A 24,996-nucleotide genomic window follows, 5' to 3' on the forward strand; every position below is an offset into this window, starting at 1 on the left:
TGGGGCTGATGGATACAATGGGTTTCTGTGAATGTAATTAAACGTGCCTCTGCCAGCTGACTGTGGTATTGGCGAATGTTTTCGTAAGAAAAGCTGTTCTCCCGGCTTTATCTGCCTACTGTGGTTTGTGGCATGTGGTGCTATTCTGCAGCCATTGCAGTTTTTTCCGGAATGATTGAGCCATGATGTCATGTGCTATCTCCGTGCGGAGCCCTCTCGGGCCTTTGCCGGGGTCTGTGTGCCTGAGCGGGGGCAGGGGAGGCCCCCTCGGAGCCCTCTTGGTAGCGACTCCCCGTCTGCTCCAGCACATTCCACTGCCTGGAGACCAAAGCCACCAAGTGATTTGCGGTCAGCGATTTGGGGCTGGTTAGCGATGATTTAAAAGGAAGGTTATGGGCACATGAAGTGTAGGGTAAAGAAAATATATTTTACTACTTTATTGAGACCACATGGCTCCAGCTTGAACTTTTTTTTTTTTTTTTAAACATGGAAATTGTTGGCTGAACTGGCTTACAGTGTCTCTCCTCCTCCCACCCCCACCCTTTTACTTCTTTTTATTGCTTCGAGAGAACAGCTATATTCTCTATTTATGGTAGGCTTGACCTCCCCATTATTTCTGAAATTTGAAACATTTTTTTTTATGCTTAAGAAAACAGAGAAAAGTAGGATTTCTCTGTTGTGCTTTTGGAGAGCCAAATAACGTTGTCAGGGAATGGACTCAACTCTCTCCAATGACTGAAAGAAGGCTGTCCCAAACTCTGGGGGGCATTAGTTATGAAAGAGATACCCCATTGTACCCGAGGGTCAGAGAGCATGTGCATAGCAGTATATGCACGTCTCTTGATGAATGGAGACGTGATTTTGGTCCATCTCCTGAGGGCCATTATACACTGTAATTAACAATGAAGCCAGATGAAACATGGCTGGTATTTCCCAAGGGTGGGGCTCAGGGCCCCAGGCCCCTTCCATGAGTGGTCCCTTGGGCCCACACTTTATTTGTGAGACTCAGCAGCCATCTTCTGCCTCTCCTCTGTGGACTGCCACAAATTGGCACAGTAAACCACCTATTACCACTAAGCCCATTCCCAATTCTCTGTCCAGCATGAACTTCAACTGCCTATTATCACTTTACTTTGTGGTTCACTCTCATCCTATGTCAGCCTTCAATGTACATGCCGTAGACTAATATTTTGTTACAGGCTATCAAATCGCCGTCTCCTGTGCCCAGTTTGGTATTATGAATCTGGTTAGAGAAGCTACAGGGAACGCTAGCTCACACATGTACCTGGTCCCTCGGAAGCTATCAATCCGAGGTCTGAGGGCCATAACCCTGACGTAGTGGAAGGCTGCTTGAGAGAACCCCAACAAGTCCTCAAAGAGCTGTTCTCTAATTCCTCTGAGCCAGTCTGGAGTCCCACCGTGTGAGTCTGTGTATATCCAAGGGTTTAAAGGAAAGCATGTGGAGATCAAATTAGTGTGCTGCCTTATGGGAAAGGCTTATAACTACAGAATTGGAAAAATGTCAAGAAGGCAGCATTGTAAGATGGAAATTGAATTGCCCTGGAACTGGGGGTCCTGGTTTTGCCAGAGGGTGACTCTGCACAAGCTTCTTAAGTGTGCAACATTGTTGGTAAATGATTATATTTTACTTGCCTTTCAGAAATATAATACCCTATTACACTAGAACCACACTAGGAAGCAGGTAGGGTATGTGGTATTATTTCCGTTTCACAAGTATGCAAACCAAAGCTCTGGAGGTTAATGACTTGCTCAAGATCACTCAGCATGTGACTGGTTGAGTTTGGTCTCAGATCCAGAACTTTGAACTTCAAACCCCATGTTCTTTCCCCTGTAGCAACTCCACAGCTCTTCACCTCTATGGACTCACTCTCCTGGTGTGCAAAAAAAATGAGACATTTGGCCTAGAATCGGTCAATCCATTCCAGTTTAAAAGTCTATGTCTGATGAATCACTGGCTGGAAGGGGCTTTAAGAAATTACTTAGTCATATTCCTTGCTTCTAGCAGGACTCGATGCAAACTACTTTGAAAAGAAAATGTCAGCTCTTTAATTTTTATTTTTTATTTTTATAATCCCAGAGCAAGGAAAGGGTCCCAGAGAGTGTCTGAGCGCATGAGAAAGAAAAGAGGAGCTCCAGGGTTTATGCTTGGCAGGGAGACACCTTCTCTAGGCTCAGAAGCAGTGAGTCTTGCCTCATTAAGAGTGTCTGGTCCTGGGATCACTATCCAAAGGAGGAGAGAAGAATCACAGGCGTGCCTTGCTGGTTGGAAAGGAATTCTGTGAGGGGAGATCAGAGAGATGGTTCCTTGGCTGTGAGGGAGAAAAAGAGCTAAGGGACTCAGTCACAGTCTTAATGTTTATTAAGGGCTCCTGGAGAGAGTTATGACTGCAGAGCCCTGGTAATGATTCTATTTAAAGACACAAACAGAAGAAGCCTCTTCATTCAGTAAGTGTGACAGACAGAAAGCTGTGCTAATCTGGTGCTGACTGTGCTTGTATTGGCAGGACTGACAGCACACTGCGGTCGGGAGGAGAGGCTTAGGGTCTAGCAACCTTTCAAGGTCAAGGAACTGTTCCTGGACAACGACCAGCAGTCAGACCAGAGTACAAGTTCAGTCTCACGTTATTCAGATACGTTGGTTAAAATGTCAGTCCTTCTCCCAAGCTCCTCTGTTTCTCTCCCAGGGAGTAGATGGTAAGGAAAAGCAATGGCTGAAGCCAGAAGACTTAAGTCACTACCACACCTCTGCCACTTACTCACTGAGGCTGGACAAGGCATTATCCCTGCTCAGCCTCAATATCTCATCGTTTGAAATGGGGAAGTGATAGTAATGCCCACTTCAAAGTTAAATATTCATGAGGCTCACATGGAGGAACACGGGAGAACATGTTATAAAAACGTGATTCGGAACATTCGATGGTGATAGTAGTTAGTAGTAGTAGTAGTAGTAGTAGTAGTAGTAGTAGTCATCCAGTTTCAGGACCTTTCTAGAAACCATAGAGTCACAGAAGTTTGTTTTTTTGTTTGTTTGCTTTTCTGCCTTAATTCCATTTCCAGGCCCAAATCAGAATTACAGCAGTCTTTACTCACTATTGTCAAGCCCATAATCATGTTTAATTCTCATAAAAATATCACGAAGTAGATCTATTTCCTCTTGTTACTATCTGGAATTTGTATCTAACAAGGAGAAGCATCTTGCCCAAGATCACGTGGGTAATGAGTAGCAGAGGCAGAATGGAAACCACGTCTGTCACGCGTCAAAGCCCATGTGCTTCCAGATCTTTAGGTCTCTGAAGAGTTGGGGCCCCTCCTCCCTGAAGAGAGACCCATGCTCTTGGTTTGGGGTTGCAGTTCATCTTCTGGCAGTCCCTTGAGTGGCCTCCTTGGCTGTTGGGTCTAGACCCGGTCCTAGGGTTTGGCTGGGTCCTTAGCTAAGGCTTCATCTTCATCAGCTTGTCCTGCTTCACACCCCACAATCTTCTCTCCTCTCCCTGTCCTCGTTCCTAGGTGGCCTATTGGTACCGTTACACTCAAGGAATACCCCTTCCCAGGAGTACGCTGCATTCTCTGCCCCACCTGTCTCTCAGAGCCAGAGGGAATAGCTCTCCACAGTTTGTTCCACCCCAGCTCAAGGCATCAGCCCATCAAGCCCAGATCAAATGCCACCTCCCACCCACCCCAGCATGTTTTAGATTGTTGCTTTATTGGAAGGAAAACCTTCACATGTTAAATACAGCCACCTTATTACTCTGGAAGATGATGGAATGTGACTTTTTAGAGCTGAGAAAGACCTTGGGGGTCATCTGATCTATTACCTTTGTTTTTAAGATGCAGAAACTAAGGACCAGAGAAGTTAATTGCCTGCCCCAAATCACAGCTCTGGGCCAGAAGTGGGGCTGATTCCAATATTGTCTTTCCTTCCAACTTTCAAAATAGGGTAAAGCAGCACTTTGTCACATCCCTCAATCTGGTGTGGCCCTTAAGTTGGTGTTTGGAAAGGAGTCTCTCTTGCCACCAGAGCCTGTTTAAGCTCTAAACGTTCATAACACACACACACAAAAAGTATTTTTCTTTCTTTAACATACATCCCTTTTACTGAACATCAGCCTATTTACCCCTCAACATAATGCAAACAAAAATGGTCACTCTCAACCCTAATTCATGAACTGGAAGAGTTAAGTCTCTCCTTAGCTTGCCTTCTCTCTAGGTTAAATAATACCAGATTTTTTTTTTTTTCATAGTTCATGTTCTCCAACAACTTCATCATCTTTATTTCTATTGTTGAACTATGTCCAAGTACTCCATGCCTCTCAAACTGTGAAGTCCAGAGCTGGACAAAGAAGTCTCATAAAGGTATGATAAAGTGGCGATTACCTCACAGTTCCTTCATGCTGGGCTTCATTCAGTTAGTGCAGCCAACTTTCACGCTCATGTTTTGAGTGACCTCTGGACCTCATTGGATTGTTTTCAGCTTATTATCCTCATTTGGCTGGACATTGCTTAGCCCGCGTTTGTGATAACAATCATTTCCTCCATGTATCATCCAGAACGTTTCCTATTGAGCTGTTTTTTGTTCCTGACTACTCCTCCAATTCATCAACCCACTTGGGACTCTAATCCTATTCTTCCTCTTCTTAATTCTTAACCCCAGCTACTGTCCCAAGTAGCTTAGCACATTAAAAGTCTCTGGAATTCACCCGTAGAGGAGCAGACCCATAAGACTTCTGGCCCCTCAAAGCTCTTCTGCCTCATGACTCCAGGATTTGAAAAGCAACAGTCCAACTCCCAGTGCTGGCTCTCAAACTGACCATCAGAGTTACAAGTGCTGGATAGAGTACGAGACCATTGACACATAGCTAAGGGCTGTAACACTGGGCAGTTCTGAGATAACTAACCAAGCCCAGACCTGTTGGAGCTACAATGGTGGTAGTCTCCAAGATTTCACTCTGGCTCAAAAATGTGATAATTACAAACATGTGCATTTGCTCACCACTTTGATCTTTATTCACTTAACCCACCCTTATGAACGAGTACATTGTGCCCATTTTACAGATGAAGAAACAAAGATTCAATGAGATCAAGTAACTGCCAAGATCACATGGCTAAGAAAAGAACTCAAGCTTTCTGTCTTATAATTCCTTGAACATTACCAGATTGCAGTAATTGTAAAAATCCCATGGTGGGGTCGGGTGCTTGTCAGAAATACAAATTCTGAGGCCCTGACTCCAAATCCTATTGATACATTAAGCCTGAGTGGAACCTTGGAACTGGCATTGAATAAGTACCCCAGAGGCATCAGCAGATAATACTTGAAGATCATACTATCCATTCTAGAACAGACTCCTTCAATGCAGCAGGTCTGCCTTTGCCCCATGCCAACGCTGGCCCATAAATCAGCTACAGACACTTAAGCCAGTTAGTTGCTTGAAGTTTCCTGCTTACCCTGGGCCCATGGCCGTGACTCTCAGAACTTGCCACTCAGCCCTGGTCCACTCCTACTGTGGTCCCTCCTCTCTGCCAACCTGTTTGACTGCTTCTTTTGAGTACTCTGTCTCAGCTTCCCCCCACCTCTTGGGTAAGCTCTGGCCCCTGACTTTGTCTCTCTAGCTCTAGATCAAAAGCCTGTCTCCCTCAGGCCTTTCCAGATGTGATCAGTAAACCACGAATCAAGAGGGAATCTGGCAACTCCCCCAGGAGGTCTTTATCTGGGAAGCCTTCAAGTCACATGCACTCCAGCTGGGTACCGCTTATAAACTTCTCCGAGAGAAAGGGTCATTCACAGCCACCCCCTCAAAGAGACATGAACCACAATGTCAACCATTAAACAAAGCTCACAAGTGAAATTTGAAAACTTTAGTATCTTCTCCACTAGACCAGGAGATAACTGGAGAAGGTGCAGTGCAGTCAGCATTAGCTACAATCCCCACCTCCACCCCACGCAGAGGCTCCGTGCTGGCTCCTTCCTATGACTTGTGTCACGTTACCCTTTCATTGATACGCTCACCCAGGAGGGTTCCACGTGGTACCCATTCCCCAGTCTCAGGGCACTTGGAGATTATGTGTTCACAGAAGGAAGAATGCTGAGCTCTTCTACAGAGAAGTCACTTAAGTCTTTCTAGATGCAACAAATACGCAAAAGGTCTCTGGCTAGGTTCCTTTACATTTTGTCAAGGAGGAGGTACAATCTTGAAGAAAATAGTTTCTGGGGTCAGTGCAGATTAATTGAGTGGTTGAAAATTTTACATGGATCCCAATTGGACTCCAATCTTGGTAGACCTGTTTCACTCGCTGCCTCTTTTCTATTTTTTTCTATTCTTTATTCAAGTGGAGGCATCGTACACAATAGACTTGATGCTTCTGCACTTCTTAAGAAACGTATCCAGCCCTGGTCAGTTTTTTCAGTAGTTAGAGCACTAACCAAGGGCATGTATCCCAGTTGCAGATTGGGGCACATGTGGTAGGCAACCAATCGATGTATCTCATCAATTTTTTTTCTCCCCCCCTCCTCCTTCCCTTCCATTCTCTCTAAAAACCAATGGAAAAAAATATTCTCATATGAGGATTAAAATTTTTTTTAAAGAAACATAACCAGATTATGATAGCATACTTTGATAGCAAATAATACAGTGTGAAGAAACTATGCCCCCCCCCCCACACACACACACACGCACATACCTTGGCTTCTGCTCTCTTGTGACACTCTGAAATTTCCCAGCATAAGCCTTCTGAGTGATTGTCAGCTGTATGCCTTGCCTTATCTTCAGCAGAGGGGAGAGTTCTTTGAGAAGGCAGCAGAGTATTTGGGCCTCCAGGGAAAGGGATGTCTGGAGCACATTGGTTGCAAGCCTTAAAATATCATCCATACAAGAAAGCTTAGGTTTTTCCTGAAATAAGCACTTACCTTTTATGCTGTAACTTGGCAAGTTATGGAATAACACTGATGTTAAATGACTTGTCAAAGGATCTCAGAGCATTATGTCAAGATTCTTCGCCCGAGCCTTAATTAGGTCAAGTTAAACTAAAAAGGAAACGCAGTCTGGTTTGCTAACCACAGTGGAAGTATTGCTTTCGGGTGGAATTCCTTTCCAGATTGCTTTGTCTGACTTGAGGATAATACACAGGAAACAATTTGGGGCTTTTCTTTCTTTGGGTTTTGATATTTAAGTTGCGAGGAACTTGCAGTCCAGAAGCTGGCATTTGTAGCGTTAACAGTTATCACAGCTCGCTAGCCAAACCGTCCCTGTTGAACATCTTGCTGCTGTTTATCAAATAGGAGTGCACAATATGCTGTGTATGGTTTCTAATACACATGTGCTAGTTATTACTACCAATATGAATATCTGCTGAGCCATTAATCAAGGCACCCAGCGCACCCTGCCAGTGCACAGAAACCCTATCTGCTGAAAAAGCAGAATTCCCCTCCGCAAATGAGCACTTGAAGGAACGCAGACTGGTCGAGAGCGTCTGAAGCCACAGAGTGTCATACAAGTGAACTCCATTTATCGATCATGGGGTTCCCACAAAAACCAGGAACTAGATGCAGAGTTCTACGTTTTAGTTTCCCCGTGAAGATGGCTACTTTCAAAATAATAGTTAGCTCTGGTTGGGAGCCGCTCTGTATTCATTTTTCCCTTGAATGTAATAAGCTCATGGCATAGGAAGCATTATTGCATTTTAGAGATGAGGAAACGGAAGCTCAGAGAGGTGAAGTAACGTTCCTGGAGGGAATGATGAAGCCAAGGCTCTCACCTACATGCGTCTGATGCTAGAGGCCATGCATTCTGGAGGCCATTCTTCTTTCAAAACCATTTGGTGTGTCCAGAGAGGGAAATGGTTAAGTAATTACTCCCATTTGTTTCACATGACAGACAGGAGCTCTTTGGATGTGAATGTGTTTTAAACATTTGTTGAGCATCGACTTTGTCCAAACAATTTAAATGGGCTGTATCACTGCATTCTCCCAATAAACAAATACTATAGATTCGAGTGCCCCTATTTTCCTGGCGGGTATCTCCTGCTCTCCCATTGCCCAGCACCAGACCCTGTGGTTCAAGGTGTTTATTTCCTCTTTGACAATGATGTATGGAGAGGGCAAAAAGAAATAGCCAGTTGGTAGTTGTAGGAAAGAGGGATGGAAGTCCAAAAGCATGCTTCTGGTCCTGGAAGCATGCTTTTGGACTTCTCTTCATCTCCTTGAAACCTCTGTTTCCTTTTCACGTATTTTTTAAAAATATATATTTTATTGTGTTGTTTTTTTTACAGAGAAGAGGAGAGAGGGATAGAGAGCTAGAAACGTCGATGAGAGAGAAACATCGACCAGCTGCCTCTTGCACACCCCCTACCGGGGATGTGCCCGCAACCAACGTACATGCCCTTGACTGGAATCGAACCCGGGACCTTTCAGTCCACAGACCGACGCTCTACCACTGAGCCAAACCGGTTTCGGCTCACTTATTTTCTTTAACTGAATTGAGAACGTCTCTTAAATTTTGAAATAGCGAATGCACTAGAAAGCTTTCTTTCCTAATTCGGACTCTAATGCCAAGCGCCAGAATTCAAATTATTGGGTCGGCAGCTAAGTAATTGCGGATTTTTTAAAGAAAATCAAAGACAATTTTTTCATGGAACTAAATAACTTTATTCTGTAATGTATTGCCCATTTTGATCAATGATCTTTTGCCATCTTTCAGGCAGCATCATAATCCCACGTTCAAAAAACTTCTGGTTTTTATTAGCAAAAAACTGAATCAGGTACGATTTGACATCATCATCATTATTGAAATTTTTACCATTCAAGGAGTTTTGTAAAGATCGAAACAAAAAGTAATCAGATGGTGCAAGGTCAGGACTATATGGTGGCTGTGGCAAAACATCCCAACCAAGCTCCATTAATTTTTGCCGAGTGACCAAAGATGTGTGTGGCCTTGCATTGTCATGATGGAATACAACACCTTTTCGATTTGTCAATTCGGGCCGCTTTTCTTCAACTGCATTGTTTAATTTCGTTAGTTGTTCAATGTAGACATCAGAATTGATTGTTCGGTTGGGTGGTAAGAGTTCAAAATAGACAATTCCTTTGTAATCCCACCAAACTGATAACAAAACCTTCTTTTGATGAATATCAGCTTTTGATGTTGTTTGAGTTGGTTCACCTGGCCTGCTCCACGATCTTTTCCACTTGATATTGTTGTAAACAACCCATTTTTCATCGCCAGTTATCAGTCATTTTAAAAATGGATCATTTTCATTACGTTTCTTTAGCAAATCGCAGCTGCTAATGCGTTGCGTTAGCTGTGATTCTTTCAGTTCGTGAGGAACCCATGTATCGAGTTTTTGAACATAGCCATGTTGTTTTAAGTGATTTTCAATGCATGTATGTGATACATGAAGCTTCTCTGCAATCTCACGTGTTGTACTGTGACAGTCCGAATTGATTATTGCTTTGATTAGGGCGTCATCAACTTCAACTGGACGACCAGAGCGTTTTTCATCTTTGAGTGAAAAATCACCAGAACGAAATTTGGCAAACCAATTTTGACACTGCCGTTCTTTTAAGGCTTCGTCACCATAAACAGCACATAACTTTTTATGAGCTTGCGATGCGTTTTTCCCTTTGCGGAAATAAAAAAGCAAAATATGATGAAAATGTTCCTTTTGATTTTCCATTTTTCAACGAACGCCAAACGAAAACTACAAAACAGATCAAAAAACTTTTTTTACTGATTAACAGCTGAATAGCCAACTATCAAATAACAAAATGTGTTTTACATTTGTACTACGTCTGCAAACCTAAAAATTCAACTGAAGCCATATATGTGTGAAACCAGCAATTACTTAGTTGCCGACCCAATTAGATAGTTCCTCTTTCTGACCCTCCGTAACCTGAGCTATTACATGGAGGCTGTAGTGCGGACATTAATAGGCTGCTGTAAAGATTAAATGAGATGGAGCCTGTGGTGTGTGTAGCATAGCCCATAACATGTATTCTTAATGGTGTCTTTTATGTTAACTAAGTCCATCTTGTCTACTCTACCCATCTTACTCTGTATTCGTGAGTTTTGCTTTAATATCTAGGCATGATAAGGAATTTGTGTACTGGTTCCATTCTCAACACTGTTTATTGGGGGGGGGGGCGCTGTATTAAGAGTTGGGTCTTCCATGGCCGGATTGGCTTAGTGAATAGAGCACCAGCCTATGGAATGAGGGTTTCCAGGTTCAATTCTGGTAAAAGTCATATACCCGTGTTACGGGCTCGATCCCTAGTGGGGGCGTGCAGGAGATAACCAATCAGTGATTCTCATTATTGATGTCTCTGTCTGTCTCCCTCTCCCTCTTCCTTCCTCTCTGATATCAATTTTAAAAATGTAAAAAAAAAAAAAAAAAAAAAAAAAGTTGGATCCCTTGAAGCTGATTGATGGAGCTGAAATCCAATCTGCCATTTCCTGTGTGACCTTCACCTCCCAGACCCTCAATTTCCTCTTCTTTAAAATGGTCCAACACTCATACTTCTCTCCTGGAGTTTTTGGGAGAGCTGAATTAGTTAACAAAAGAAAAGCACTTAGAAAATACCTGGCACAGAGTGAGCCCTTGTTATAAGTGTAAGCTGCCATTATTATTATTATTATTACCACCTGTTATCGCCCTGGCCTCTTGTAAGCTGTTTTGAAATAATTGGCATGGCTAGCTGTGCAGAGTGAGGCCATGAAACAGATTTTCTCTGCAAATGGGGCTGCTCACAGGGGGCTCGTGAGGGGCTGAGTGCTGACCTTGGCCCCATTAGCACCGTTCTCTAACCAGCCCAGGCACAGGGCCGTAATGAGGATTATTGAAGTCACATATGGAAAACTCTCCCGCTTAGCTCTTGGGAGAGGAAAAAGGCACTAAATAAATACAAGGAATTATTAAAAACTAGGAGACGACCTCACAGGGATGTTGGGCCTTGCATGCCGCTTGCTATTCTAAGAAGAAACGGGGGCAGGAAGCCAACTCCATCACCAGGTGGCAAAGTGGTCTCCTGGCGGCCGCTCAAAGGCCGGCGACGTGTAGCTTCACCTTCGCGGGTCCCAGGCCATCCGCCACCTCTTCCTGACTGCAGGCAGCTCCCCTTTCCCACACAGACTTTGGGAGGAGGAGCAGGGCCAGGGCCCCGTGCCAGATGCTGCGCCTGCCCCTCCTCCCCCTCCGGATCACATTGCCCAGGGGCTCCCTTTAGGAGAGCCGGGCGGTGGTCCTGGAAGTGAGAACCCACCCAGCAGAATGCTGATGCTGAAGTCTCTCTGACACCAGACTCCGGGGCCACCAGCCATCTGCTTCCACAGCAGGACTCCAGTCCTGCTCGGGCCCAGCCCAGGGATGGGCTGCCAAGCTTTGACAAGTGTGTGGAGAGCACAGGGCTGTGTGATTTTGGAGATAGCAGTCCGTCAGTCCCTATTTACAACTTTACCACCCACCCCTGAAACATCCTTTTCTCCAGAACAATCCTCACACCAACATGAAATATATTGGAAGTGGTCTCCAGGTATCACTTGTGAAAGGGTGTGGATGAGGCTTCCAAGAATGAATCAAGGTCTGGCCCACATCCACTACTGAGCTTCAGGCCTCTGGTTTCCCCTGGATCTCAGTGGCATAAGATGGATGTCCATGGCTCTGAGTAATGAGCGTAGAAACAGCCCATTGCTCTTTGCCACAAAATAAATAGTATGTTAACGGTGATGTCTTATGTTAGAAAGTCTCAGAAGGCAAAGATGATAGCTGTGCAAGTCTCCTCATTCGAGAACATAGTACTTTATGGCACGGAACCTTTATGTATACTTTTCTGGTAACAGTACAAGTAAGGAGTACAGATTGTTTTTCCAGATATAAATGAGAGAATCTCAGGCCTCAAAACTATTAAACAATTTAAGGTATTTGTGTTAATAGCACCTAAAACAATACTTAGGCATAGACTATTATGAAGACATAGTCTGCCCTCTCAGTTTGCATAGCAAAAATAGTTTGGGAAAGAACTAACAAAAAGCCCACCCCTCAAAAGAAAAAGCAAAACAGTATTACCTCTCTCTTGCTTAACCTCCTTTCTTCAACCAGCTTCAAAAGTGCTATCCTGCCGAAACCGGTTTGGCTCAGTGGATAGAGCGTCGGCCTGTGGTTCGATTCCGGTCAAGGGCATGTACCTTGGTTGCAGGCACTTCCCCAGTAGGAGGTGTGCAAGAGGCAGCTGATCTATGATTCTCTCTTGTTGATGTTTCTAACTCTCTATCCCTCTCTCTTCCTCTCTGTAAAAAAAAAAAAAAAAAAAAAAAAAAAAAAAATTTAATAAAATATATTTTTTAAAGTGCTACCCTAATCATCATAGATGAAAAGAATTAAACATTTCAGTAGCCCTTTAAACCTAGAAGTCCTGCAAAAGGTAAAAGAATTAGAATTACACTATTTCCCCTGAAAACTTAAAGTTTTGGAGGTATCTGGTGAGCTTAGCTAAATCCTTCAGGAAGGTTTGGCTGACTGTTGACTGCCATGCAAAATAGATTCTTTGGACCATTTGTTACAGTGGAATATCGTTTTCTTATTCATGTGTTTTCCCCCCTCCAGAGTTCAGGATTATTTATTAAAATATTTATAGAGGGGGGAAAATGTGCTCCCCAGGGTGCTAGGAAGACAGATCATAATAGTAGATCCCAATCAGAATAAGTCTGGGTGTGAGACAACCTCTTGAGCAGGGATGATGGCACGTGCCTGCAAAAGCAGTTGGGGGGAAAAAAGCCAGGCAGGTTTTCAGAACCCCCTCCATGTAACCACTGTGTTCCAGTGTACCCTTCAAGTGTGAGCACTCCCATGTATCTAACTCATTTTTAAGGAAGGAATTTCTTATTTTCCTTATTTATCCAAGTCACATGCTTAGAACAAGACTACATCATTTGTCCCTTTTTCCCCCGCCCCCATCCCTTGTCAATGCACCGAGGTCATTCATTCCCTTGCGGTTGATGACAGCTTCTGAAAGTGACATAAACTCTCTCCTGGTTGTTAGTTTTTCTGCTAACATAAGGAACAAAAGTGCTCCAGGGAGCAGCACAAGTAGGTCTTACCCTACAACCCCACAAGCTGTTTTTCTTCTGCTTTCCCCAATCACTAGCTTTTCAGACAAAGAGAAGGCAGGACAGTTTGCAATGGCTACTAGAGGAAACGATTATAATGTAACTAGAGGCCTGATGCACGAAATTCATGCAAGAGTAGTCCTTCCTTTCCTCAGTTTCCCTCTGGCACCCTGGACCCGGGCTTGCTTCCCTTGCAGCTCCAGCTTCTCGGCTTCATCCAGAACGTCATCTGGAAGGACATCCAGAAAGATTTCTGGTCTAATTAGCATATTATGCTTTTATTATTATAGATAGTAGCCTCACTTTTGAAATCTGTCCATATGCATTAGCAACAGCTGTTTTATAGCTTAAGAGAGAAGAATCAGACATCTGTGACATCATGGATGGGAGAAAATGGGCCATTTCACTGTAGAGATAGACCTGAATTCTGTATGAAGCCATTAGTGACATGTTTTTGGTCCTTATGGGTATAAATTAACATGAGAGAATGCTCTCGGGAAAGAAGGTGTGAATTCTATTTGCCTAGAAGGCGAGACATTTGCTAATGAGTCCAAGTAACTCCAAGGAGGGAGAGGAGTATCTTTGGAGGTGGGTGATATGAAGCTCATTGTTAGAGTATCTTCAGGTATCAATACTTCTGCATCAGGCATCTGCTTTCAGGCTCTTTTTATTTTCTGACTAGAGGCCAGGTGCATGAAAATTCATGCACTGGGGGTGGGGGGATGGGGGAGTGGGGGAGTCAACCCTCAGCCTGACCTGCCCTCTCTCACAGTCCAGAAGCCCTCAGGGGCGGGAAGCAACCTGGTGATTAAGGGAAGGTGATACCTCCATCACACCTCTGTTGCTGCCACTGTCCGCAGTGCAAGCCTCAGTGGCCCTGGTTACCTGAGCCTTGGGCAGCCCTGGGAAGCTGGGTAGCCAAGAGCCAAGGCTTGCCTGCACCTTGGGTTGGTCCTGGGACTCCGGAGGCAGGAGCGCTGGTGGGGCTAAGGGGTACTGGACGCCGCCACCTTGTGGCTGTGGATACCACTTTCTTTGAGGGTGTGGCAGTCAATTAGCATATTCCCTCCTTATTGGCTGTGGGCACCACCATCTTTGTGATGGTATGAGGATCAATTAGCATATTCTCTATTAGATAGGTTATCTTTATTCTTACACAATCTTGGTAAACGCACACACAAACACATACATACATAATCACTCACACTCTCTGTACTCTCATAGCACGAAATGACCTCACTCTTCCACAACCACCCTATCTGATGGAGCATTGATCACTCATGCTGTGTTTTGTTTTCTTTATGGCATTGCCCTATATGAAATAATTTCTTTTATATGGTAGTTTAAGTACTTATTATATCTCTCCCCACTCTCACCCCTACTGGAGTGAAAGCCACATGTGAATCGTCTTCTCCCACATGGCAGGGTCTTCATTTGGCTTCTTAATTACCTTCTCCCTTCTCCCAGCAAGATTTTCAAGATCCAACCCAAAGGGTGCTCGGAGGCTAGAGCTCAGATTCCTCTGAACTCGGCAAGAATCACTCTGATGGTTAGAAGCCATTTTGTTCTTGGGACATGGACTCAGCAGAGCCAGGAACTGTCCTATGAGCTGTTGCTTGGTCGCTAAGGAAACACAACAGAATACAACCCTAGCATGTCACGTTCTGCAGATCCTCATTGATGATACACTGTGGCATTTTCCATTCATTACCTGAAGCAAGATGAGATAATCCATGGCTGGGTATGAATTTTCTTAAAGCATATTTGCACCAACACATCTAGTTTTAGGACTAAATACCTCAGTGTATAAGACAACACACTGACATTTGTTTTATTTGAGTCCACTATGATTTGGGAAACTGTGGAGTTCACTCCTAGCAGTGGGAAGCTTCATAGATACATAAAAGAATGAAGGCAAATATTACAAATCCATTCATTTATAACCAGGTCTAGTGGATTGGCTCTCAAAGAGGAGACAAAGTAGAGGATGGATTTTTTTAAAAAAATATATTGATTTTGTACAGAGAGGAAGGGAGAGAGAGAGTTAGAAACATCGATGAGAGAGAGTCATTGATCAGCTGCCTCTTGCACACCTCCTCCTGGGGGTATGCCCACAACCAAGGTACATGCCCTTGACCGGAATCGAACCCAAGACCTTTCAGTCCCCAAGCCGATGCTCTATCCATTGAGCCAAACCGGTCCCGGCTGGATTTTGAGTAACATACATCCAAAGTCAGAGGCTTTTCTGAATTGCTCTGTGTGCCCCTACAGTGGACTCTTCCCTTGGCTTTTGTAAGAAATTATAACAACCGGCGAACCTTTCTGAGTAAAATGCATCAAGCCCTAAACCAAAGGTTAGACGTGCATCACCTTGTTTAATCCTCCTAATAACCTCATGAGGGTAGTACAAATACAATATGGGTTGAAAGGCTCCAGTAATTAATGGTAATGAAATAATAATGCAAGTCTTTTTTAATAGGATATAATTGTTCCAAAAACTATGTTTCCTTTCAACTTTTAAAATGCTGCAATAGAATGGGTATGCTAATATTATCATGTTTTCTTCTAGACTTCCTCTTTGTACATTTTAATAAATTTAACATGTACCGTATTTTTTGGACCATAAGACACACTTTTTTCCCCCCAGAAGTGGGGGGGAAAAGTCCCTGCGTCTTATGGTCCAAATATAGCCTACACATATACTTTAAAAAAAAAAGTTTTTTTACTTGCCCGGCTCTGTGTGGTCTCTGTGTGCTTGCCCGGCTCTAAAATGGTTCTAAATGCTGCTGTTTACTTTACAGGGTTGATTACATGTGTTTATGACTGTGATGTTGGGTTTTAATGCACATAAAATATTTTAGGACACTATTTGTTTCAGAATCTTTTTTTCTTCATTTCCCTTCTCTAAAAACTGGTGCGTCTTATGGTCCAGAACGTCTTATGGTCCGAAAAATACCGTTTGAATTTACCATTGCTTATGGTAAATATATGGAGAGAGCGCTCCAAACTGAAAAGGGAAAAGTTCTCTCTCTTCCCTTAGCGTCAACCCCTCCTCTCCACATAACTTAAAAGTGACACGATTCTTGTATGCCACTGAGAAGTCTGCTTTCCATTCTATACTGTTGGAGTTTTACTAGATTACATATTTTTGACAGCTTTATATAACACTACTAGAGGCTCAGTGCATGAAAATTCACAAGGAGGGGGCCCTCAGCCCGGCCTGCTCCTTCTCACAGTTCAGGAGCCCTCGGGGGTGGGAGATGACCCAGCAATCAGGGGAAGGCAATGCCCCATCACACCTCTGCTGCTGCCACTGCCAGCAGCGCAAGCCTCAGCCAGCCCTGATTACCTGACCCTTGGGTGTCCCTGAGTAGCTGGGCAGCCACCATCCGAGGCTTGCCTGTGCCCCAGGCCAACCCTAGGTGGCTGGGAAGATGAGGGGATTGAGGAGACTGGGGGACTCCAGAGGCAGGTGCGCAGAGTGGTGGGGCTAAGGGTTCTGGGCACCACCATCTTGTGGCTATAGGTGCCACCATATTTGAGAGCGGGGCAGTCAATTAACATAGTCCCTCCTCATTAGCTGTGGGCGCTGCCATCTTTGCTACAATGTGAGGGTCAATTAGCATATTTCCTCTCTATTAGATAGGATTTTTTAAAGCTGCATGTCTAGCATTTTCATAATTGTTGGATAATGTAATTAGTTTGCCATTTCCTCTTTGATGGACCTTTAGGGCAAGATGAGTGTTTTCCTATTTTTAAAAAAAGTGTTAACATGAACATTCTTGTACATATGTGTCATATGTCTTTGTGCCCTTGTGTGAGCATATTGAAGTGTACCTTCCTAGAAGTGCAACTGCTGGGTCAAAGGCATGTACATTCTAAATGTAAGTGTTGCCAAATTCTCTTCTTGAGAGGTTACACTGATTCGTGTTCCCATCTTAGTTGCAACAAATTTCAGTTTGTGGGAGTGTTAGCTTACATTTTAAATGTTTTCATTTCCCTTTTAGATGTTTATATAGCTCCCAATTGGAAAAGTCCTGCACTCATCATCCCGCACTGCCTCAACTAAGAAGCCTACATACCTTACACATGTCATATGTGTGGGATAATATTGCAAAGTACAACCATGCTTCCTGCATATTTCTCTCTTTCTCCTTCATGGAAAATACGTACATTCTAATGATACTATTTGCTAATAATAAAAATGTGCTTACACAAATGGTCTTTTAAAGATGAAGTAATACAATCCAAAACTTTGCGCAACCAGATCCTGTCCCCCAAGGGAGTAGAGGGGATGCCTTGTCAACCTCATGATTTAACTTAGCTAATTGCAATTTAAAGATTAATGTGAGAAGGCAAAGGGAACCAGAGTGAAGTCAATTTTTCCTGACGTTAGGAATAAATCTATAAATTCTGGTTGTATTAATCACTGAAAAATTATTGTTCAGGGATCAATAAATCACTTCTAAAATAGTGTTAGAAGACTGTTCCGTCTCGTCAGTATACTAGTTACAATTACATTATTGGGCTCTGGAGTGTTGGGCAAACTCACTCTTTCATCTTTTAAACATTGCAGTAAATGGCCTGGCAAGAAATTTAACATTTTCTGTGTAATGTCTAAGGTTAACTCTTTAGCCACTGGCCAGAAACTCTCTTTCTAATCTTACCAGTATTTTAGAGCTATTGAGTACTTTAATTTTTAGTCACTTAGAAATCATAAGGGTACTTTCTAGGAAGAAGAGGTAAGGGAAGAGGGAGAGGTTTGTACTCTTCCTCCCAGTGCCATGAGGACAAAAAAAAAATAAAAAAATGTGAGGTCAAGATTACGATATGTAAATTTATCTATATTGATCAGAAATACCTATTTTTTATCTTATTCAGGAGACTTACTTTTGAACAAAAGTACAACTAGCTAAAAGGCTTGCTTTTCATTATTCTCTTTTCATCTTCACCCAATGATCTACTTGTTGATTTGTTTTAGAGAGAGGGGAAAGAAGAGAAACACCGATGGGTTGTGCCACGACTAGGGATTGAATCCACAACCTCTTGGTGCATGGGTTGATGATCCAACCAAGTGAACCACCAGGCCAGGGTGTTTGTTTTCCCCTCTCGATGCTGGGATTAGACTGTACCTGGCAGGGTAGAAGCAGAAGAACTGCTGCACGGAACCTGGAAGGCTAGCACCTTCTCCAGAGGCGTGGCTCTGAAGGGTGAAATGCTGAGGGAGCAGCTGTAGCTTGTGTAGACACACACACAGCGTGACAGGGGCAGGGAGTTCCCTCTGCACAGAAAAGAGCTGCTTTGTCCCAACAGATGCGTTTATGGGTGAGCCAACCAACCCCAAGCAGGAATCATGGTTTTCTTTTACTCTTTAGGTGGTATGTGATTCTTCTGCAAGAAAAAAAATCGCTGAAAAATAAGAAGAGAAGTAAAAAAAAAAGTGGGGAATTCAGGAAACTATCAAAACACGCATATAAAATAATTTTGATAAAAATTGTTCTTTTGTTAAGTGATAGAAAAACCTTTCAATCTTTTTAAAGGTCTCAAATGTGCTTTGAATATTCAAATTACACTTCATTGGATTTGAATTGTAGCGTGGGGTTTCCTAACACAAGCATTTTCAACGTTAGAGAGGTTCTACATTAATGAAATAAGATCAAAACATGAAACTTGGGGGGGGGGGGGGAAAGGAAACTTTAGTACAAAGCAAGTAAATAATCCTATATAATAAAAGGCTAATATGCAAATTGTCTCCTCCACCAGGAGTCTGACTGGGAATTCAACTGTGAGTTCAACCAGGGGGCGGGGCCAGCCAGCCAACCACAGGAAGGGAGGCCCCGGCTGGCAGCTGGCAGCCACTAGGGACCTTACCCATGCACAAATTTCGTGCCCTGGGCCTCTAATAAATAATAATAAGTTTAAGAGAGCTTTTCTTTTTTCTGTTTATTTACTCATCACCATTTATTCTCTCTATGTCCTCTTCCTCCTCTACTCCCCTCCTCCTGCAATCACTGAACTATTGTCCACATCCATGAGTTCTCATTTCCTCCCTCTCTCCCTCTCTCTCTCTCTCTCTCTCTCTCTCTCTCTCTCTCTCTCTCTCTCTCTTTCTTTCTCTGCTTCCCCCCTAACACTCCTCCCCACAGCACTTTTCTTCTAGAGGGAATACTCTGTCACATATTGACCCAACTTATTGTATAAAGTAAGAAATATTTTTAAGTATATTTTGTAAGGCAAACATTGTAGCACTTTTGTGTGCTGAATATGAGCTTCATTTAACAGTTACTGCATCCCCAGTAAACTATCCTAATTAAAAAAGCAACTGGAAATCTCTAGTTATTTGATTGAATTAAGCTGCTCTAGTGAATAGGTCCTAATTAAGAGGATTATGCCCATTCTTTAGTATTCCGCTCACCAGGCATGTAGGTGTTTTGTCCCACTTGCATACATCAGCTGTCATTGTTTGCTAAAAGAAAGATTATAGCACCAGTTATCATAGTCTCTCAATAAACCATGTAGTTCTTGAATTCTCTTTACAGTATCTCTGCCAAATGATCCTACATCTTCAGTATATCTAATCACCCACTACTTCATTCCAATCTATTCCATCTTTGGGCATATAAAATAATTTTAGCCAAAATTGACCTAACATAGTACTCAGACAAATATAGGGTATATCCCCCCAAAATGTATACACACAATGTCTATAGATTTTATTACATTTTGGAAATGAAATGTATTTTTTTAAATATATTTTATTGATTTTTTACAGAGAGGAAGGGAGAGGGACAGAGAGTTAGAAACATCAATGAGAGAGAAACATCAATTAGCTGCCTCTTGCACACTCCCCGCTGGGTATGTGCCTGCAACCAAAGTACATGTCTTTGACTGGAATCGCACCCTTGAGTCCTCAGACCAATGCTCTAGCCACTAAGCCAAACAGGTTAGGGCGAAATAAAATGTATTTTAATAAACACTGGCTTTGTAATTATTCAAAGTATGTATACATTCTTGGGACACACTATATTTTTTAATCCTTATTTCTTTTTTAAAAATATTTTTTCGTTGATCTCAGGGAGCAAGGGAGAGGCAGAGAGAGATAGAAACCTCCATGATGACAGAATCATTGAATGGCTACCTCCTGCATGGCCCTTACTGGAGATTGAGCCCACAACTAGGGCATATGCCCGTACCAGAATCAAACCTGGGACCCTTCAGTCTACAGGCTGATGCTCTATCCACTGAGCCAAACCAGCTAGGGAGCTAGGGTGGGACAACCTATACTTTTAAACCCAAGCTATCACCTGGAAACACTGTGAATCAATGGAACATTAAATTTGGAGGGAGGGAGAGTATGATCATTCTTGCCTCCCCCCACCACCCCGCCCCAAATTGAGTTTGATTTGTGTGAGATAGCCTTTTACAGATAGCGTGGATTCCTCCACCTTTTTCTGTCACTGTGTAATTTATTTCTCTTGCATTCATGAGTTGTCAGAGAGAGAAGGTAGTGATGAAAGGCTCTCTCACCAGGTACACAGACTTGAAAGGATAAAGTGAGCTATTGGCACCCTTCCTTGTCACGAGGAATGCCAAAGAGAGGTGTGGCTGAGGCAGAGACCATGGGCTCTAGATGTCCTGATACACACACACGTTGGGCTCAAAATTAGAACCCTCTCCACAAGACAAATGTTGAAAGTTTTGCTGCACAGCAAACACATGTAGCCATTATCCTCAGTGACATTTTTTAATACGAAAAACAACACATACACACACACATGTATTTTTATGTAAGCAAAGAAATGATTATAACTTCCTGCACCTAGTAAATTGCATATGCTAGAACCTTTGTCCCTATTATCTGCACCCATGTAATAATTTTTGGGTGGGTTTTTTGTTTTGTTTTGTCTTTTGCAAAGTTTTTATGTGTCTCTAAAGCCAGTTTTTAAAACTTATGCCTTGTGTGATCTTAGATGCATGCAAGATACATGGAATGATGGAATGTAGCCAGGTGGAAGGTGCTATTTTCCTTTGGAATATATGGATTTTTTTTTTCCCCTTTTGGCAAAGATGGATTTTCATGATGAATAAAAAGAGCTTTTTCATCATGAAGAAAAGCATACTTTTCAAAGAAAAAGATTTGTCTGTATCTAATCATAACATTAATTTTAACACTTCAGGAATAATCTAATCCTTTGGAATGAAGTATCAGCCTGAGGTAGTTTGCTCTGAAAAGGAGACGTGCCTTTTTATTCGTTACTCAGATTGCCAAATACGACAAGGTATAATTAGTCCTGACTTCCTGCTCTTGCTCATACACCTGAGGCCCCTCCCTGCTCCCGCCACAGCTCCACACGCCCAGGATCTGAGGGAAAGCGGGAGAGGCAGCTTTCTTGGGGAATGGCTCACTTTTCTATAGATTCAAAAGCATGTGCTTGATCCGAATTGTTGGAGGAAGAGGACAGGTGCGATTCAGAGAATTGCCCGTGTGGCTAGAATCAGAAAGGCAGTTTGCAAAGCTGCGCTTGCAGAACGTTTGAGACTCCTTGAGAAAGTTGATTCAAGGAGTGTGTCAGATGTTAAATCCAGGTATGTGTATATATAGCTATGCTGTGTGGTGGTGGTGGTGGTGGTGGTGGTGGTGGTGGTCTGTGTGTGTGTGTGTGTGTGTGTGTGTGTGTGTGTATAAAATATTGCTCAACATTTTTATGAAGGCATTGGCTATTTAATGAGTAGGATAGTTGGTGCAGGGTGGGCTCCTGAGTGCTACCTGCTAACAATATAATTCCTGCTGCACCTCCCTTTTCATTGTCTAATGAAGAGAGAGATCCACCCCCCATTCCCCCATCCCCCCCCCCCCTCACACACACACACACACACACACACATACACACAGGATACTTTGTTTATTATAGCCTCCCTTGAAAAAGCTGACCTCTAAAGGTGGACTTCCAGAAGGAATTCACAATAAAAAGGGAAATGCATCCGGGAGTGAGCTAGCCAGGTTTACAATGTAACCATGCACTCACACTGTTGTTGGCGTTTATCGTGGGGTCGCACTGGCCACATTGATCTAATGACGCTCATCGTTAGATAAGACGAGAGCCAGAGCACTGCACGAGGAGGCCACTGAGCCTTTCCCAGAACATCCATCAGGCTGGAGCGGCGGGTGCTGCCCTCCTTGCCTGGAGCAGCTGAGCGTGGCTGGACTGCAGGGGCCTCAGCCAGCGCAGTGCTGGCTAAAGTAAGGTGACCAGACATCCTGCTTTTGGCGGGACAGTCCCGATTTTTAACAATTTGTCCCGTGTCTTGCAGCATTTTAAAAATCCCATTTTTGGAAAGAATGCACGACAAGCTAGGGAACAGCGGGAGAATGGGAAGGGAATATATGGTTTTCGGCGGCCATGTGGCTATTTAGCCAGGGTATGAGTTTTATATTATTTTTGCTAATTTTATAATGTTAAACTTGAATAATAACAAATAATTGTTGAGACCTGATTATCGAGAACTGCTTACCCAAGTACACATTGTTGATTAGTTGTTAGAATTTGACTACTATTGTTTGGACTAAATGAACAATGGCATTTTTGGGGATTGGCAATGACGAAAACATTTTGTAACTGTCTCTCAGACCATACACATCATACTGCATGCTAGTAAGCTAGTTAAACAAGTGATGTCATTACAAATCAGCTATTCAGATAATTTAGGTAAGTAATTTATTTATTTCATAAATACATAAATTTTCTTGAATTTAGCAGACAGTACTCGTGTTATTTATATTTTATAGTGGAGGCAAAAAGTCTAGCGCCGGCCTTGAAAGTGACACTTACTATACGTAATTTTTATTTATTATATTTGTAAATTGTACTTAAGTTGAAATTAAAAAAAAGATTAAAATACTATTTTTGCATTCTATGAAAATTTTTATTGCTCTGTATGGACCAAATTTTTAATCAAGAACCCCCCTCTCCCCCCAAAAGCCCCCCCTGGTCAATGGTGTCCGCTTTGCCAATGTTAAAACCTGGTCACCTTAGGCTAAAGGCTTCTTTAGAGATGAGATGAAAGACAGAGATGCCAGGCCCTTTGACTACTAAAGTTTCAGCTTTCTCAGAAAGAGGATTATTCCCTGCATCCTCTATCCTCACTTCATTGTGTTTCCTCCTCCCCGCTCGGGATCAGCTGGCAGCATGATGAAGGCCAGACCTTGAGGGGCCTAGGGGAAATTGTAGATGAAATATTTTCCTTAATTTCGGGGAAGGATGTTCTTCCACTGTGGAGGAAAGGTTGCGTTCAGCGTGGTTGCTCGCCCAATGCAGGGAACCAACCCCCAGCAGGCTTGCTAGGAGTCCGTGTGCGAACTGATGTACGTGGGTTTCTGTCATTCCAAAGGCCTGAGGATACCAGGAGGACCTGTCGCCCCATGCCCCTACTTCAGTTGTGGTCGTTTGGGGTTTCATAATTCCGAGGTAATTATGGCATTTCGGTGGACAGGTTCTAAAAGCATAAGAGCCGGACAGCGGAGTCTAATAAAACATCTCCCGTTTTATCCCCGTTGGAATGTAATCCAAGTCACAACAATGGCTGGTAATTACCTTCCCGAACTGTCGCAACAAAACAGCTGAATGTGCAGCTCTAGCTGTTTCCTGTGTGCAGGCTCTCACTCTCCGGCTCTCCGTGTAATCCGCGCTTTCCCCCGGCGCTTTGAAGGCTTGGAAACGTTCAATGAACGTTTTCACAACGCAGGTAACTTTGAAGTGTGGCTTGTCGAGTCACGCTGGCTTGTTCGTGTCTTTGCATAGATGGTTGGTGAGGATGGATCTTTTTTTTTTTTTTTTTTTTTTTTTTTTTTGTAACTTGAGAATTTGTGAATGAGTGACAGGAGGATTGGGAACCCCTTAATCCCCTCCTATACTGTGAAATTTACTTTTGTCTACTCGCAAGAGTGAATCGCATTTGCAGAGAGTGAAAATATCCACTAAGACCAAAATCACAATTTCAAGTTGGCAGTGAAGTATCAGTAGGACAACTCTACATCCTGGTATGCCAGGAACATTCCCCATTTGTCCCCGTAATTATTAATGGTAGCCTATTTCACTGTCAGAAATGTCCTGACTTGGACATTTAATATATGGACCGTATCATATATGGTTACTCAGAGCATTTTCCAAAAGGGGAATTAAAAAAAAAAATCAGTAAATTCATGTGCCATGGCAAATGGCAGCTTCTCTCTCCCCACCCCCACCCCCAAAAAATATTTCTTAGAGTTAACAGTCAAGGATAGAGATGGTATGTTAGCAATCAGCATTTCATGTTGATTCCTACCTAAATTTTTTTATTTATTATTATACTTTGATTTCAAAGAGGAAGGGAGAGGGAGAGAGAGATATAGAAACATCAGTGATGAGAGAGAATCATGATCTGCCGCCTCCTGCATGCCCACAACCTCAGGATGTGCCCCAAGTAGAAATGGAATCTTGACCTCCTGGTTCATTGGTCAATGCTCAGCCACTGAGCAACACTGGCTGGGTATAAGCAAATACTATTTGCACATAGGCCTGGCATATATGTTTCAATATATGCAAAACTCCAGCCAATAGACAAGGGCTGTCCAGAGCACCCTCTGAGAAGGGCTCTGAAACCAAATCTGAGGCAAGTGGGAATGAGTGCTTTGCCCTGGAAGAAGTAGTTGTAAAATGTAGGCCAGACATTAAATGTTACTGTTGTGGAGTTAGATGGGATGTTAGTGATATAATTCAACCCAGTGTTTCCCATACTGTGTTTCATAGAACACTCGTCCTTCAACATGATTCTCAACACATCAGTTCCTCGGTCAAGGAAGATAGAGAATGATGCCTGCCATTGTTCTCTCTTAGGAACTCAGTAA

General features: G+C 43.0%; 1 protein-coding gene across 6 annotated transcripts in view; it reads left to right on the forward strand.

The window, feature by feature from the left end:
- The window catches only part of PALLD (palladin, cytoskeletal associated protein), a 375,164-nt gene that overhangs the window by 120,418 nt on the left and 229,750 nt on the right, over positions 1–24,996 (forward strand). The window contains exon 1 of one of the 6 annotated variants that reach the window (XM_036425037.2): positions 21,477–21,698. The exons of the other annotated variants lie outside the window; for them this stretch is intronic. The gene's annotated coding sequence lies outside the window, so the exon portion shown is untranslated. Of the gene's footprint in view, positions 1–21,476; positions 21,699–24,996 lie in introns of those variants that run through there. 6 annotated transcript variants of the gene reach the window in all.

Source organism: Pipistrellus kuhlii, unplaced genomic scaffold (genome assembly GCF_014108245.1).
Source record: "Pipistrellus kuhlii isolate mPipKuh1 unplaced genomic scaffold, mPipKuh1.p scaffold_m20_p_8, whole genome shotgun sequence".
NCBI classification, from domain to species: Eukaryota; Metazoa; Chordata; class Mammalia; order Chiroptera; family Vespertilionidae; genus Pipistrellus; species Pipistrellus kuhlii.